Source organism: Ascaphus truei, unplaced genomic scaffold (genome assembly GCF_040206685.1).
Source record: "Ascaphus truei isolate aAscTru1 unplaced genomic scaffold, aAscTru1.hap1 HAP1_SCAFFOLD_1134, whole genome shotgun sequence".
Classification (NCBI taxonomy): Eukaryota; Metazoa; Chordata; class Amphibia; order Anura; family Ascaphidae; genus Ascaphus; species Ascaphus truei.
In genome coordinates, this window is record NW_027454001.1 from 95,976 (window position 1) to 109,693 (window position 13,718).

A 13,718-nucleotide genomic window follows, 5' to 3' on the forward strand; every position below is an offset into this window, starting at 1 on the left:
TAGCACAATAATCAGTGCTGCAGTTATAGCCTAATAATAAGTATATATATATATATATATATATACTGCTGCGGCCAAGTTTATTCGAGCATTTGCCCGTTCTTGGCCGCAGCAGTAGCCTGGCGCGCGCCCGAGAGTGACGGGCGCGCGCCGAAGCAGCGGAAGAGCGCCCTCCGATCGGGGCGCTCTCCCTACCGCTGCCGGGTCCGCCGGGTCCCCCGGAACCCCCTGCCGCTGTCCCGCGATCGCGGGACACCAGGGCTCCCTCGGGGAGCCCCTGGACGCGCGTGCAGGGGGCGCACGCTCCCGAAGACGCGTGACCGCGCGTCTATGACGCGCGGCACGCCGAGGGGCGGCCACTAGCAAGCCGGGAAATCTCCCGGCTTGCGGTACCGGCCACACTCGAATAAAGTGTGTCGGTACTATATATATATAATATATATATGTAACCCATATTCCCCCACCCAATCGCAGATAGGGTGCATGTGAGGGGAGCTATATGTATTACCAGTGTGGTGCTTTACCTGTGAGGCTCACAGGAGGCCTGAGCCTCCGCCAATGAGAGCCTGGGGTGTATCCTCCTGAACAATACTATATGGTGCAGCGCCTCCACCTGTGATGGCTCCAAGCAGAGCGGGAGTTGTTCCTCACAGGACAATAATATAATATCACGCACACAGCATATAAAAGAACAGTGACTTTTCTAACAGTAACATAACTATGCATGTCATACATTAAGTGTCTCTCTTCTAGGAGACACAGTAACTCACGTGTCTCGCAGGATGCAACCCCTCACCGTGTACCCACACCATGTCCAACTCCCCACACCACAACCCCACCCCCAAAATAAGGTATGTGTGTGTGTGACTGCACAGCCACTATGTACTGATTTATAGTTGGTGCACTTATGGATGTTACCTGCCGAGCGCTCCAGCGCTAGGACCTGCAAACAGACTTCGCAAAGGATCCGACGGTGAAGATACGTCAGGGTTACCTTCCAGGGCAATCCCACCCGGTTGGTTGCTGCTGTGCTTGAAGAGGTCTGATCCTAAACCTCTGTAATGGTGCTGCGACAGTCTCTGCTTCCTTCACTTCTCTCTCTCTCTAAAGTGACAGGTTCCTGTACTAGGGCCTGTCCCTGTGACCACCCACCCTCACTAGTGGGAAGTCAGGGCCTCAACTCTAGCCTGGGGATTTCTGGCCTAGGGCAGAATCTCGCAGCACTCTGCCCACCTTCTTTCCCTCTTTGTCCCCTAAGTCTCACTCACTCACGTGCTTCCCAGTCTGCTTCCTGACTGCACAAAACAATGTATCAAATTCCCTGCTGCAGAGAATCTGCAAGTCTCAGTGGCTGGTTGGTTGCAGGTGACAGGGAACATAGGGCATTCACCAGAGGCTGCTGGGGGATGTAGTCCACTCAGAACCTCTTTCCTATGGGGACTGTGTGCGCGGTCTCTACTGCACCTGTGCAAAGCTGTAGTGGCCACCGCTACACATAACTGCACCTGCGCAACCTACCAGATCTCCTGTACACTTGTAATGGCCACCACTACCCTTGCCAACCTCTGCGTATTGCGCGAACCTCGCACCAAACACAACATGGCCGCTGTGGCTATCTGCGCATGCTCGAGCATCAGGGCCCCCGACGGCGCCGGCACAGATAGCAGCGCCAACTGGGAAAAGTCGCCATCCCCTTCCCCCACTGCCACAGGGGTAAGGCAAGGGGCAAAGGAACATCAGGGAAGCCGGGAGTGGCCCCCTTACATATATATATATATATATTGTGGTTGACAAATCACCCAAAAATCTACTCGCTGAACAAAAAAATCTACTCATCACCTAGCCCCGCCCCAGGCCCGCTTTAAAAAAAATTGAATAAATTCCTAGTAAGAACAACATTCGTTTTTGACATGTTTATTTATTGTATTACATTATACTACAATTAGTCCTTGTTAAGAGTGTGTGTGTGACACAGAGAGAGTGTGCGTGTGTGTGTGACACAGAGAGTGTGTGAGACACAGAGAGTGTGTGAGACACAGAGAGTGTGTGAGACACAGAGAGTGTGTGAGATAGGGTGAGGCAGAGGGTGACAGGGTGAGGCAGAGGGTGACAGGGTGAGACAGAGAATGACAGGGTGATACCGAGAGATACAGAGGTTGACAGGGAGAACATGGGTGACATGGTGTGACACAGGGTGACAGGGTGAGACAGAGGGTGACAGGGTGAGACAGAGGGTGACAGGGGGAAACAGAGGGTGACAGAAAGTGAGACAGAGGGTGACAGAAAGTGAGACAGAGGGCGACAGAAAGTGAGACAGAGGGAAACAGGGTGGGTGACACACACACACACACACACACACACACAAACACACACACACACACACACACACACACACACACACACACACACACACACACACACACACACTCTCCCTCTTACACACACACTCTCTCTCTCCCTCTCACACACACACACACACAGACAGACAGACATCAAACCCCTCCCCTCTGCGAGAGCGAGGGTCCGCCCTCACAAATTCCTCTATGCCTCTTATCAGCGGTGCAGACAGGAGATGAAATACAGCAGTGACCGCACGACCCTTCTTTTGGCGATGTTACATATATATACTGATAATAGTAAAAAGCAGAACAAATAATATAAAAAGGCAATTGCTTGCTTGGGAAGTAGCTTCTGCTGGGCCCAATTTGAGGAATCCCTTGTCAGTAGGGCCGCCAGCAGAAATCTTGGGGCCCAGGACAAATGCAAGGATCAGGCCCCCCTCCCTACCTCATAGCACACCTACCATGACATTTTTTTTAGGGCACAACTTTTACTCAAATGGTAGTGTTGCAAGGCCTATTTCACACCTCGCAAACCCCCCCATTTTACACTTTTTTATATTTTTATATATATATAAAAAGAGAGAGAGAGAGAGAGAGACAATCAAGTGGTTTCTTCTTCTCTTAGCCAAAGACGTACTACTCTATGTTCCTTTTCTCATTCTCCTATTTTTGTACCTTGGTATAATTGTATATACATACTTCACAGCATATGTTCCACCAAAGTAACTACGTCAGCGATGACAGCGACCAACAGTGGCACTACTGTGTTTAGGGTTCTACAGTGCACAGCCACCCTACACTACCCATCTGGTATTTCCACAGCCCAGATAGTTGAACAAACTGGCTGCGGTCCATATTACCTCTGACTCCAGCAATGCTTGGACAGTTCCCCCTATCTCTTTCTGCTCAATTTATTGGATACATAGCTTTGGATATATTTCAGCATTCTATGACACTCAGGATAGCGCTCATGATGTCATCAACAACCAGGGGACTCCCAATAGTTGCTATTATGTGATCAATTTTTACTGCACGCAGTCCTGAGTATACTATCAGCTTTGCCACAGTTGAGAGTCTGGCACATTTCTCTGCTGTACAAATGTGTCAGAGAACACATCCAGGCATTCAGTATACATCCCAGTTAGGCAGCGCTTATAGTAAGTGCGACGCGACGGGAGTAACGCTGGCGACTCAAAATTTGGAGCTGGGGAAATCAGATTTTTCAGAGGCTGTCGCCACATGTGACAGCCTCTGAACCAATCAATGCCCATGTCGCCAGCGACATCCCCGAAAGTTAAATTATAACTTTCGCAGGTGACGTCACCCGTCACTTCGCCAGTCGCGTTGCTGGCACTATAAGCATGACCTAGGGGAGGGCCCAGGAGACTCCCATACAACTCTGGAGAGTTTCTCTTAATTAAGGTAACTTTCCACTATGTGTCCTGTTCACAGCAATGCAGTACTAACTACATTTAAGCATGTCTGTAAGATACAAAAGTTAACCCATCATGCACCTTGGCCTAGGGAGGATTTGTTCCTATAAAGTACACCCAGTTTGGCAATGATTTTGGATGTCAGATTATCAATATGCAACTCAAATTTTAAATGGGAGTGAAACCAAATGCCAAGATATTTAAAATTAGTGACACTTTAGTTGGCTTCAATTAATTACTGCATTTATAAAATTCTGCAGAGCATCTAGTAACCTTGTAATATTAAAAGATGGCAGCCTTGGTATGTTATGCCTCTTTTTTCCTGTACACCGCAAAGGATTTTGTGGCCTATTCTAGTAACTCTGAAGTGAGGCAAACCACTTCTAAATAGCTCTCTTTATGTGAATTGGCCTACTTTGCTATGCTGTAAGCCAGGCCTGCACAGTTCCAGTCCTCGAGAGCCGCAAACAGGCCAGGTTTTCAGGATACCCTAACCCTAACTTCTTTCACTGCAGCCATTGTAATCAGACACTGCTAATGGAGGGTATGATACATTCTCTACCACTGAAAGAATATACATCTCAGTGGTAGACGGCTGATAAGAAGCTGTTTCAGTCTGGTTCTGCCAATTCGATCGGTTTAAAAAATCCTCCATTTTCAGGTCTATGTATGTTGATCTGATTTCTTAGGCTTTCAAGACGTTATAGCAGTCCTGTTTTTAGTGCTCATTCTCTCCCCCTTTATCTCTCAACTTTTCTCTCTCCCTTTATCACTCACTCCCCCTTTATCTCCTTCTATATGACCCTTGCCTCACTTCCCCTGACTCAAACTAATCAATCTTTAATCACCTCTCTCTACCTCTTCTCCCTCTCCCACTCCCTTCTCGCTCCCTTCTCTCTCACTCTCCCTTCTCTCCATTTTTTCACTCGGACTCCCACTGGTATTAGTATCTCAGATTTATTTTGATTTTTGGTGTGCAACATTTTTCCACATTACATAGCACTTGTGAGCAAGACATCCAGTCCAGCCACGGCTGATGGGACACTGTTCTTTCACTGATCGCTATATCTGAGCTATTGGGAAACAATTTTAAACACTATTACATTCTCTGCTCTTTCTCTCAGCTGCTATCTCGGTCATTGTGCCCAGCATATGGCGTCATCAGGCATATTAATGCTTCCAACATCCCAGGAGAAAATGGTTATATTGTTTTGAACAAGGGGCCTATTTCTGATGACTTATTCCTGCATTAGTAATATGTGTCATATATCTTGGCTCAATCAGAGGCTTGGTTGAAAACTGAGCCCCTGATGGAACCACATGTGCTTAAGGTGGGATATCCTGAAAACCTGACCTGTTGGACAGGCTTGAGTACTGGAGTTGAGAACCCCTGTTCAAACATTTATCTTCCTACCAGTACATAGGTAATTTCAAGAAATTAAACAAAAAAAGGTAGAAAAACTTTAAACAGCAAAATAACCATACAGTAACTTGTAAACCTTGAGAAATGCATCTTAATAGGGTCATGTCACACTGAAAATATAGTATTCCCAGGTTTAACCCTTGCATTCATCAGCCAGATATGTTGAGTCTTTAAGTTGCATTCATTGTTTTGAAATAGACTTGGTATTTTATGTCTCTTTTTTCCTGTACACCGTAAAGGATTTTGCGGCCTAGTCTAGAAACTCTGAAGTGAGACAAATCACTTCGAAAGAGCACTCTACAGTAGATGCGAATTGGCATGGTTTGCTATGCTGCAAGCCCTTCTCGCATGTCCAATCTGTATCTAAAAAGGCTTTGTACGAAGCTGTTTCAGTCTGGTTCTGCCAATTCGATCGGTTTTAAAAAATCCTTCATTTTCAGTGTATGTTGATCTGATTTCTTAGGCTTTAAAAACATTAAAGCAGTCCTGTTTTAAGAGCTCATTCTCTCCCCCTTTCTCTCTCCCTTTATCACTCACTCCCCCTTTATCTCTCTCGATATGACCCTTGCCTTACTTCCCCGACTAAAACTGCCCCCGCTTTAAACACCACTCTTTACCTCTGCTCTCTCTCCCTCTCCCTTCTCTCTCCCTCTCCCTTCTCTCTCATTTTCCCTTCTATCTCACATTCCCTTCTCTCTCACTTTCCCTTCTCTCCATTTTTTCACCCTGACTCCCACTCTATTTCTTTCACTCAACCCGTCTCTTGCTCTCACACATACTCCCAAAGAGTAACCCTAGAAAATACAAGAGATATCTAGAAATCTAATTGCAAGGTAATAAGTCACATTAAGTGAAATGCACAATGGAATAGTCCCCCCCTTTTTTAAAAAAAACGGTAGATTCCTTACATTTTAGCTATTTGCACTTCTATATTTGTAACACTGGTAATTGCTATAATAACACTGTTACTTTTTTTTAGTTTGTACATGCACACACACACAATTAAATGACCTACTGTATCTCAGTACCTCAGATAGACACAGACACACACACACGCCTATGCAGTAAGCGTTCATAAGCCACTTATCAAGCACTTAATGCCTACTGCTATTCAGTAAGCAGTGATAGTGGGTGATAAGGCGGGAAGGTTGGAAGAGATCACGTGCCACTACATGGGTATTCTGAAGTATACACAGCGTGAAGTGTTCGAATAAAGGCCGCTGCTGCTGCAGCTGTACATTCATATGTGCAATAATGAAAGAAAAATCAATGGCGTCTATCCTCATACAATGAGTTTTGGATTCAAATAAGGCATTTCATAGCACAAGGAGAAAAACATATTAGTTAGTAATTTTGCATTTAAAATGGGAAATGCTCAATAATATAATAATATAATTTATAATAATATAATATAGGTCCCTGCCCCATGGAGCTTACAATCTATGTTTTTGGTGCCTGAGGCACAGGGAGATAAAGTGACTTGCCCAAGGTCACAAGGATCTGACACCAGGAATTGAACCAGGCCCCAGGCTTCAAACTCTCAGTGCCACTCAGTGTCTTTTACTCACTGAGCCACTCCCTCTCCACAAGAGTGCAAGAGTGCAAGAGTGCAAGAGTGCAAGAGTGCAAGAGAGCAAGAAAGCAAGAAAGAAAGAAAGCAACTGTCTATACTTCCTAATGTGTGGATTCAGAACCACAAACATGAAAAAATATATAATTAAGCAATAATTAAGAGCGGAGAGAAAAATACTAAAATAATTCAGTCAATTCATAGTGAATTAAAAGAAATTAGAGAATTAGTACATGTAAAATATTTTTATTTGTTAAGAATAGATTGATTTAAGATGACACACACACATACACACACACACACACACACACAATTAAATGACATATCCCTGGACCTCAGACACACACACTGACATTACAATAAGCAGAATAGATACATTTAGTTTTTGTTACAATTTGTCTCACTCCCAGTTGTAAGACATCAATCATTGTAAACTCTTGAACTCCAGGATGAGTTTGCAGCAAAGCTTCATGGGCACTGTAGTTTTTTTGTCTGCTACAAATTCTCTAATTGGTCACTGATCATGTGATGTCAGATGGGCCTGGGCTTTAATTCAAAGTGTTTAACCGAGTGGTGTGTGTCTCAAATACAGTAAGTTGCTTTATTTTTTTATCTCTGGGAATCTTCTGTGATTAAAGAGGGTCTGTTACTGAAAAAGCACAAAGCTGCTGATTACTTTCTGTTTAATAGAGAAATATTCATAAGGTATCAGTGTTTATTTGAGATGTGTCTGTACCTGAAAGGCTCAACCACCCCTGTTTGTGGGGCTCTTGTGTATGAAATAGCCCAGAGCAACTACCCCTAGAGATAATATACACACATACACACCCACATACTGTAATGTGTGTGTGTGTGTGTGTGTGTGTGTGTGTGTGTGTGTGTGTGTATATATATCCACTTTTTATTGTCTCTATAAGAGTTCTGATAAAGATTGTAAATACTGTAAATGTTTATCAGTTGATCAAAAAAGATTTGATCAGAAGAGTTGCCCTGTAAATTATCTATTCAGAGCAGCAATACCAGTATATATGTTAGACAGTGATTGTGGTTTGAATGGTGAATTTTGCAAGTATCTATCTGCGAGTTAATAACATACAAAACATTTACAGACCTGCTGTTATTACTCTGTGAGTTATGATATGATCTCAAACTGTGATTTTTGCCAACATTTGTTTGCTAGCTAGCCACATACAAATCAATTACAGACCTGCTGTTATTACTCTGAGAGTCATGATATGATGATATATGGCAAGAGATCCAAATAATCCTCATCCTATTTACATATCAGCCACAAAAAGGGATTTTTAATAATGTATATGTGTTTTTAATTATCTATGTAGAATTAATAAAATGTTATTATTTTCTGATATCCGCAGTGATTCTGGCCAACCTGACAGATCTGCAGTAATATACTGCAAGACCAATTTGTTTGCTAGCTAGCCACATGCAAATCAATTACAGACCTGCTGTTATTACTCTGAGAGTCATGATATGATGATATATGGCAATAGATTCAAATAATCCTCATCCTATTTACATATCAGCCACAAAAAGGGATTTTTAATAATGTATATGTGTTTTTAATTATCTATGTAGAATTAATAAAATTTTATTATTTTCTGATATCCGCAGTGATTCTGGCCAACCTGACAGATCTGCAGTAATATACTGCAAGACCAATTTGTTTGCTAGCTAGCCACATACAAATCAATTACAGACCTGCTGTTATTACTCTGAGAGTCATGATATGATGATATATGGCAATAGATCCAAATAATCCTCATCCTATTTACATATCAGCCACAAAAAGGGATTTTTAATCATGTATATGTGTTTTTAATTATCTATGTAGAATTAATAACATTTTATTATTTTCTGATATCCGCAGTGATTCTGGCCAACCTGACAGATCTGCAGTAATATACTGCAAGACCAATTTGTTTGCTAGCTAGCCACATACAAATCAATTACAGACCTGCTGTTATTACTCTGAGAGTCATGATATGATGATATATGGCAATAGATCCAAATAATCCTCATCCTATTTACATATCAACCACAAAAAGGGATTTTTAATCATGTATATGTGTTTTTAATTATCTATGTAGAATTAATAAAATTTTATTATTTTCTGATATCCGCAGTGATTCTGGCCAACCTGACAGATCTGCAGTAATATACTGCAAGACCAATTTGTTTGCTAGCTAGCCACATACAAATCAATTACAGACCTGCTGTTATTACTCTGAGAGTCATGATATGATGATATATGGCAATAGATCCAAATAATCCTCATCCTATTTACATATCAGCCACAAAAAGGGATTTTTAATCATGTATATGTGTTTTTAATTATCTATGTAGAATTAATAAAATTTTATTATTTTCTGATATCCGCAGTGATTCTGGCCAACCTGACAGATCTGCAGTAATATACTGCAAGACCAATTTGTTTGCTAGCTAGCCACATACAGTAGCGACATTGCTTATTGAAGCAAAAGCCGCCGGCTCCATGCGGCTGGGAAGCGGGTAGCCGCGGCGCGTGGCGGCGCACTGTGACGTCACAGTAACATGCGCGCCCGTCTTCCCCGTCTTCCCCGTCTTCCCCAGGCTTCCCCGACACCCCTGGAGATCAAATGAAGGTAAGCGGGGGTGCGGGGAAGCAGAGAGGCAGAGCAGGAGCCGGGTACGGTGTCGGGAAGGGAGGTAAATTGCGCGCGAAGTGGAGGGGGGGTGCGTGGGGGAAACGCGGCGGCGCGCGGTTGTTACTGGCGGCAGCTGGGGTAGATCTCGGCGTGCCGTCGTGATTTAGTGCAATAAACAATGTCGGTGCTGTACAAATCAATTACAGACCTGCTGTTATTACTCTGAGAGTCATGATATGATGATATATGGCAATAGATCCAAATAATCCTCATCCTATTTACATATCAGCCACAAAAAGGGATTTTTAATCATGTATATGTGTTTTTAATTATCTATGTAGAATTAATAAAATTTTATTATTTTCTGATATCCGCAGTGATTCTGGCCAACCTGACAGATCTGCAGTAATATACTGCAAGACCAATTGTTGTCTACCTTTACCATACGAATGACAATAGAGTGCTGTATATAAGGGGAACTCTTCTGATCAAATCTTTTTTGATCAACTCTGATAAACATTATATCTATACCCCTTGAGCACCTGTCGTTTGATCCTATATACCTATTCATAACGGTGATTGCGGTCACATTCACGTACTTTAAATACTGTACATGTTAATTTTTCTTTGGTTTGAAATATGGTATTCATTGGTTTATCATCAACCAGCCCTGTTTGTGGGAGGCTCTTTGCATAGTTCTGTGTATTCTCTGTGTTTTTTCTGTTAAGTTTGCTGAGTAACCTTGTGATATAAAGAGATGGCAGCCTTAGTTTGTTATGCCTCTTTTTTTCCCTGTAAATCTCAATGGCTTTTGCGGCCTATCCTAGCCACTCTGAAGTGAGACAAACCGCTTCTAAAGAGTACTCTAGATGCAAATGTAAATAAAAAGTATAATAGAATTTGAACACATGGCTGCTCAACTCAAGTCCTTAAGCCACGAAACATGTCTGAATTTCAGGATTTTCCAGCTTCAGCACAAGTGGCTCAAACAGAGGCTTGTTTGAAGACAGAGACCCTGATTGAGCCACCTGTGCTGAAGCAGGGACTGATTAAAGCATCTGTGTTGAAGCTTGGATATCCTGAACACCTGACCTCCCTTCTCTCTCTCCCTTTCCCTTCTCTCTCTTTCCATTCTCAACCTCTCCCTTCTCTCTCCTCTCTCCCTCTCCCTTCTCTCTCCTCTCTCCCTCTCCCTTCTCTCTCCTCTCTCTCTCTCTCTCGCCCTTCTCTCTCCTCTCTCTCTCTCGCCCTTCTCTCTCCTCTCTCTCTCTCGCCCTTCTCTCTCCTCTCTCTCTCTCGCGCTTCTCTCTCCTCTCTCTCTCTCGCCCTTCTCTCTCCTCTCTCTCTCTCGCCCTTCTCTCTCCTCTCTCTCTCTCGCCCTTCTCTCTCCTCTCTCTCTCTCGCCCTTCTCTCTCCTCTCTCTCTCTCGCCCTTCTCTCTCCTCTCTCTCTCTCGCCCTTCTCTCTCCTCTCTCTCTCTCGCCCTTCTCTCTCCTCTCTCTCTCTCGCCCTTCTCTCTCCTCTCTCTCTCTCGCCCTTCTCTCTCCTCTCTCTCTCTCTCTCGCCCTTCTCTCTCCTCTCTCTCTCGCCCTTCTCTCTCCTCTCTCTCTCTCTCTCGCCCTTCTCTCTCCTCTCTCTCTCTCTCTCTCTCTCTCTCTCGCCCTTCTCTCTCCTCTCTCTCTCTCTCTCGCCCTTCTCTCTCCTCTCTCTCTCTCTCTCGCCCTTCTCTCTCCTCTCTCTCTCTCTCTCGCCCTTCTCTCTCCTCTCTCTCTCTCTCTCGCCCTTCTCTCTCCTCTCTCTCTCTCGCCCTTCTCTCTCCTCTCTCTCTCTCGCCCTTCTCTCTCCTCTCTCTCTCTCGCCCTTCTCTCTCCTCTCTCTCTCTCGCCCTTCTCTCTCCTCTCTCTCTCTCGCCCTTCTCTCTCCTCTCTCTCTCTCGCCCTTCTCTCTCCTCTCTCTCTCTCGCCCTTCTCTCTCCTCTCTCTCTCTCGCCCTTCTCTCTCCTCTCTCTCTCTCGCCCTTCTCTCTCCTCTCTCTCTCTCGCCCTTCTCTCTCCTCTCTCTCTCTCGCCCTTCTCTCTCCTCTCTCTCTCTCGCCCTTCTCTCTCCTCTCTCTCTCTCGCCCTTCTCTCTCCTCTCTCTCTCTCGCCCTTCTCTCTCCTCTCTCTCTCTCTCTCTCTCTCGCCCTTCTCTCTCCTCTCTCTCTCTCTCTCGCCCTTCTCTCTCCTCTCTCTCTCTCTCTCGCCCTTCTCTCTCCTCTCTCTCTCTCTCTCGCCCTTCTCTCTCCTCTCTCTCTCTCTCTCGCCCTTCTCTCTCCTCTCTCTCTCTCTCTCTCGCTTCTCTCTCCTCTCTCTCTCGCCCTTCTCTCTCCTCTCTCTCTCTCTCTCGCCCTTCTCTCTCCTCTCTCTCTCTCGCCCTTCTCTCTCCTCTCTCTCTCTCTCTCGCCCTTCTCTCTCCTCTCTCTCTCTCGCCCTTCTCTCTCCTCTCTCTCTCTCGCCCTTCTCTCTCCTCTCTCTCTCTCGCCCTTCTCTCTCCTCTCTCTCTCTCGCCCTTCTCTCTCCTCTCTCTCTCTCGCCCTTCTCTCTCCTCTCTCTCTCTCGCCCTTCTCTCTCCTCTCTCTCTCTCGCCCTTCTCTCTCCTCTCTCTCTCGCCCTTCTCTCTCTCCTCTCTCTCTCTCGCCCTTCTCTCTCCTCTCTCTCTCTCGCCCTTCTCTCTCCTCTCTCTCTCTCGCCCTTCTCTCTCCTCTCTCTCTCTCGCCCTTCTCTCTCCTCTCTCTCTCTCGCCCTTCTCTCTCCTCTCTCTCTCTCGCCCTTCTCTCTCCTCTCTCTCTCTCGCCCTTCTCTCTCCTCTCTCTCTCTCGCCCTTCTCTCTCCTCTCTCTCTCTCGCCCTTCTCTCTCCTCTCTCTCTCTCGCCCTTCTCTCTCCTCTCTCTCTCTCGCCCTTCTCTCTCCTCTCTCTCTCTCGCCCTTCTCTCTCCTCTCTCTCTCTCGCCCTTCTCTCTCCTCTCTCTCTCTCGCCCTTCTCTCTCCTCTCTCTCTCTCGCCCTTCTCTCTCCTCTCTCTCTCTCGCCCTTCTCTCTCCTCTCTCTCTCTCGCCCTTCTCTCTCCTCTCTCTCTCTCGCCCTTCTCTCTCCTCTCTCTCTCTCGCCCTTCTCTCTCCTCTCTCTCTCTCGCCCTTCTCTCTCCTCTCTCTCTCTCGCCCTTCTCTCTCCTCTCTCTCTCTCGCCCTTCTCTCTCCTCTCTCTCTCTCGCCCTTCTCTCTCCTCTCTCTCTCGCCCTTCTCTCTCCTCTCTCTCTCGCCCTTCTCTCTCCTCTCTCTCTCTCGCCCTTCTCTCTCCTCTCTCTCTCTCGCCCTTCTCTCTCCTCTCTCTCTCTCGCCCTTCTCTCTCCTCTCTCTCTCTCGCCCTTCTCTCTCTCCTCTCTTTCTTGCCCTTCTCTCTCTCCTCTCTCTCTCTCGCCCTTCTCTCTCTCCTCTCTCTCTCTCGCCCTTCTCTCTCTCCTCTCTCTCTCTCGCCCTTCTCTCTCTCCTCTCTCTCTCGCCCTTCTCTCTCTCCTCTCTCTCTCGCCCTTCTCTCTCCCCTCTCTCTCTCGCCCTTCTCTCGCCCTTCTCTCTCTCTCGCCCTTCTCTCGCCCTTCTCTCTCTCTCGCCCTTCTCTCTCTCTCGCCCTTCTCTCTCTCTCGCCCTTCTCTCTCTCTCGCCCTTCTCTCTCTCTCGCCCTTCTCTCTCTCTCGCCCTTCTCTCTCTCTCGCCCTTCTCTCTCTCTCGCCCTTCTCTCTCTCTCGCCCTTCTCTCTCTCTCGCCCTTCTCTCTCTCTCGCCCTTCTCTCGCCCTTCTCTCTCCCTTCTCTCTCCCTTCTCTCTCCCTTCTCTCTCCCTTCTCTCTCCCCTCTCTCCCCTCTCTCCCTCTCTCCCCTCTCCCCCTCTCCCCCTCTCCCCCTCTCCCCCTCTCCCCCTCTCCCCCTCTCCCCCTCTCCCCCTCTCTCCCTCTCTCTCTCTCTCTCTCTCTCTCTCTCTCTCTCTCTCCTCCTCCTTCTTATCCATCTCCCTTCTCTCTACATCTACCTTCTCTCTCTCCGTATCCCTTGTCGCTCCCTCTCCCTTGTCTCTCCATTCTCTCTCCCTCTTCCTTCTCTCTCCCTCTTCCTTCTCTCTCCCTCTTCCTTCTCTCTCCCTCTTCCTTCTCTCTCCCTCTTCCTTCTCTCTCCCTCTTCCTTCTCTCTCCCTCTTCCTTCTCTCTCCCTCTTCCTTATCTCTCCCTCTACCTTATCTCTCCCTCTTCCTTCTCTCTCCATCTTCCTTCTCTCTCCCTCT